This window comes from Propithecus coquereli, unplaced genomic scaffold, assembly GCF_000956105.1.
Source record: "Propithecus coquereli isolate 6110/MARCELLA unplaced genomic scaffold, Pcoq_1.0 Scaffold34, whole genome shotgun sequence".
NCBI classification, from domain to species: domain Eukaryota; kingdom Metazoa; phylum Chordata; class Mammalia; order Primates; family Indriidae; genus Propithecus; species Propithecus coquereli.
The window spans coordinates 1,879,671-1,884,608 of record NW_012149063.1 but is presented as its reverse complement, the minus strand read 5'-3'; the positions used below and the strand labels follow the sequence as shown (position 1 = coordinate 1,884,608).

The 4,938-nt window shown below is 36.9% G+C and overlaps 1 protein-coding gene across 2 annotated transcripts in view; it reads right to left on the bottom strand.

Moving 5' to 3' along the window:
• CERS6 (ceramide synthase 6) overlaps positions 1-4,938 on the bottom strand; it is a 261,185-nt gene that overhangs the window by 226,973 nt on the left and 29,274 nt on the right. The window lies entirely within an intron of this gene.

The window sequence follows — 4,938 nt, the reverse complement described above, 5'->3', positions numbered from 1 at the left end:
TAACTTATAGGAAGTACTTTCAGGTTTACCAAAAAAAAATTTTTTATATATTTCATGAGACTCCCCCAGAAACCCTCTGAGTAGGCAGGTAAAACACAGAAATTCAACAAATGCTATGGAGCTGGACTCTGTTTCTGTGTAATGAAGTCCCAGGTGCTGGTGACTGTGGGAACAGACAAGAACCCCCTTTCACAGAGCCCAATGGCTTCTTATCATTTTTGTTTTAAACCCAGAGCACCCACCACCATTTGCTTGTATCAGTATAAGGCAATCTCTACTCCAGCACAAATCTATTTCACATTGCTGTTCCGCAAAGAATATTGTGACTATCAAGTCCTCTGACCACCAAATAACTTTTAAAACTATTATACTAATATCATTGTACATGTGTCAGAGGATATACAACCAGATCATTCGCCGTACCAGTCTTTGCATAGTAAGAAGTGGAAACAACCTAAGTGTCCTTTACTGGGAGATTTATTAAATAAATGGAATTCTAAGCAACTGGTATAAAGTGGTAGGTCTGTGTGCACCGACACGGGACAATCTCTGAGACACACAGTAAGTGAGAAGAGCACAGTTCAGAACAATGCCTGTGATGTTAACCTTCATGCACATGGTGGGAACCAAAGAGAGAATGTGTGCATATGCTTATACATGCAACGGATACACATCAAAGTGGTTGCCTCCAAGGAGACAAACTGGGTGTTTGGGAGACAGGGTGGTGATGGAGACTTAAGTTTTGCTGAATACTCTTTTGTGTCTATTAAATTTTTGTAGCAGGTAAATGTAAATAAATAATACAACTGCTGTACCAGAGGCGTGTACAAGGGCAAAGTCAAAATGGAAACAAGAACATCACCCAGAAGGCTCATGAGACAGATTAAGGTACCGTATGTGAAAACACACTGAAACTACAAAGCAGTATGAGCACATGAGTCATCACGACTTTGGGGAAAGAACTGCTTTTTAGTGTTCTCAATTTCGAGATTCAGTGCTCTTGACATGGTGCTCAAAACACAAAAATATCACTAGATGCTCCAATCAGGTTCAATACTTACAAGGACTGGCCTTTTGTCCTCCCTGGAAAGTTTTGTTGTATTTGTTTTGCTGTCTTTGTTGCTATTTGTTTAGCAGATATCTTTTGTTTTTCCACATAGACCCTGAAGCAAAGACTGAACACAGTGGACCTGAGGGATAGGGACCGTCTGGAAACAGAAAACTTGACTTTCCATTTTTACAACTCTGGCTAGCCTTTCTGACCCAGATGCTTTCTGGTAAGCATCTGAAAATTTAAAACCCAGGTGATTAGTTATTCTCTTAACTTTAAACAACACTTTACCTTTAACTGAACATTGTAGAGCTTCAGTAGAGAGGGATATAACATATAGGTGTTATTCTCTCTAGAATAAAGGAATCTACACCATTGTAAGGTCTCCACATTTTACTTGAAGTGGTACAATATTAACTCTTAATTAGACTGTGGAAGTTTAGGTATATTATATTGTAATTCCTAGAACATGCACCAAAAAAATTTTTCTCAAAGAGAGATAGCCAAATAGCTTATAGGTAAATTAAAATAGAATACTGAAAAGATTTAAATAATCCAAAAGAAGACAGAAAAGGCAGAAAGGAGCAAATAACAGAGGGGACACACAGAAAACAAATAACAAAATGGTATATCTAAGTCCAATCGTATCAATAACTATATTAAATGGAAATGATCTAAACACACCCATGAAAAGAGAGATTGTCAAATTTTTCAAAATAATAAGAACCAACTATATGCTGCCTATAAGAAATCCATTTTAAATGCAAAGGCCTAGAGAGATTAAAAGTAAAGGATGAAAACAGTATATCATATAATAATCAAAAGAAAGCCAGAACAGCTATATTAATTTCATCCAATCTCCAATTCTTGTTTCTCCCAATTTTTAATTCCTCTATATTAACATATTTATATAGAGTGCTATTCCTTCATTATGCATAAAACCATTTCCAGCTATATTAAACTATGTTCATTAATGATTTACAAAATATAGCAGCATACCCCTTCACTTTATGAACTTACCATCTAAGACAGACAACATTAATGCAACAGTTTATTTAAAAAAGAAAAGCAACATATAGCAAACAGATCTAATGCACTAAATGTTTAGAAAAGGTGCTAAGTCCCATATGTACACAAAAGATTTCACAGGCTCTAGGAATGGCACAGGTTTCTCATTAGAAATTACAGCTTAGGTGGTTTAGAGAATAATGCTGGCAAAGAGAGAACTCATATAAGTAGCTTGAGAAAAAATATTTTCAGAAGCAACTAAATGTAGATTTTGAGTACAAATGCCTAAAGCAAGCATAAGGCTGCATAGTATGCAGGTAGATGAGCTCTTATAATTTTATTAGACTTACAAAGATTAGCAACAGTATTAAATAGATCATGCCTACTACTGCACCTCACATCATGATGGTGAAAATAATGCTTTGGGGTTTTTACCTGATAGATGTCTTTCTGATCACTATTTTGTACCCAAACAATCTCACTATGAAATTACAGCTTTGCAGGCACTGCACCTCTACCCGGTCATTTTTCTAAGGTGGCAGGGAGAGGAGAGAGAGAGGAGCTCAGGCAAGGGAAGGAAACTTCTGCAATGGAAATTCATCAGTTGTCTCAAACACACGGATCAGAGTCTTCAATACAAACTGTTCAGTTATAGTTAAAACTAGGGGAATAGACGAATTTTGGGGGGAGAAAGTATAAAATGAAAAGCAAGAAAAAAACCAAACCCTGTAGAACATGTGGACCATCATGTCTTCCCCCACCTCATTTGTTTTAATATATTTTGCCATTTGATTTCAAAACAAAAACAAATTCATTCTACTATAGGTAAGAGGAGTATTATTTCTATCCTATAAATTAGGCAACACACAGACAAAAAGTACTTTATCAATATAGGTGCTTCTCACTTTTATGATTCAGTTCATTTCTAGAAACCACACAAAAAATATCATTAAGTGGACTCTGTGGAATTTATTAAATTCATTTATTGGAATAGGTTTGATGTTAGCAATGAAAGCTAGTGAGAAATAAGAGGATAGGGACAAGGAGAGGTGAAATCCTGGTCCTTCCTTTCACTACATCACAAGGAACGCTTGGAGTAGCTAAATGCTAACTACACAAATAAGCAGAGACCTTCAGTAGTCCTGGGCATAAACACCAATCTGTACTACAAGGAGGATCAACAAGGGAAGAAACCCAAAGCAACTGCTACAAATCTGCAGTTAAAAAACAAGGCAGTAGAGAGTCTAGAAATACTCAACTGATCCTTGACAAAGGAGCAAAGGCAATTCAAAAGGATAGTCTTTTCAAACAAATTACTCTGGAACAATAACACATCTACACACAAAAAAATTAACCTAGCCACCTTTAACAAAAATTAGCTCAAAATGGATCACAGACTTAAATGTAAAATACAAAAACTATAAAACTCCTAGAAGATAGCACAGGAGAAAATCTGGATGACCCTGGGATTTGGCAGTTACTCTTTAAAAGATACAAGATCAGATTGGTTGCAGGGGCTCACACCTATAATCCTAGCACTCTGGGAGGCTGAGGCAGGAGAATCGCTTGAGCCCATGAATTTGAGGTTCAGTGAGCTATGATGACACCGCTGCACTCTAGCTCACGCAACAGAGCAAGACCCTGTCTCAAAAAAAAAAAAAAATACGAGATCAAAAGCACAATCCAAGAAAGAAAAAAAAAAATCAGTAAATTGATCTTCATTAAAATTAAAAACCTCTGGGCCGGGCGGGGTGGCTCACGCCTGTAATCCTAGCACAGAAACTCTCGGACCGCTGGAAGGAATGCAAAATGGCACAACCACATTGTGCAGTTTCGCAGTTTCTTATAAGACAGATATAGTCTTACCACTAAGCAAAGTTCTACAGTATAAATGAAAAAATCTGTCCCTTAAATGAAAAAAATCACTCACTACCCACAGCTCAAATAATTACTATTAATAGTTTAGGGCATTTCATCCTACTATTTTCTTTCCTTCCCTCCTATTCCCCTCTTCCTTCTTCTTACCGTTTTTCCCTCTCCTCTCTCAATATAGTGGGGTTGGGGGGCACACATATATGTTTATATATAAAAATAATTGATATGAAATATGTACAATATTGTGTCTTGCTTATTTAACATACTGTGGTATTTCCCATAGTATTAAAATCCCTTTTAAAAAAAAAAGACAAACATAGTCTCATATGATTCAGCAATCACACTCCTGGGTATTCACCCAAATGAGTTGAAAACTTATGTCCACAAAAACCTGCACATGAATGTTTACAGCAGCTTTCCTCATAATTGCCAAAACTTGGAAGCAACCAAGATGCCCTTCAATAGGCGAATGGATGAATAAACTGGGGTAGATTCATAAAATAGAATATTAGCCATAAAAAATGAACTATGAATCCATGAAAAGTCATGAAAGAACATTAAATGTATATTGCTAAGTGAAAGAAGCCAATCTGAAGAGGTTACATGCTGTGTGATTCTAACTATATGGCATTCTGGAAAAGGCAAAACTATAGAAACAGTAAAAAGATCAGTGGTTCCAGGGGTTCCATGGGAGGGAGGGATAAACAGGTGCAGCAGAGATTTTTTAAGGCAGTGAAACTATTCTGTATGGTAGTGTGATGGTGAATACATGTCATTCTATGTTCATCAAAACTCAGAATGTACAACACAAAGAGTGAATCCTAATATGAACTATAGACTTTAGTTAATTACTAAAAAGTATCAATTTTGGGCCGGGCGCGGTGGCTCACACCTGTAATCCTACCTCTCTGGGAGGCCGAGGCGGGCGGATTGTTTGAGCTCAGGAGTTCGAGACCAGCCTGAGCAAGAGCGAGACCCCGTCTCTACTAAAAATAGAAAGAAAT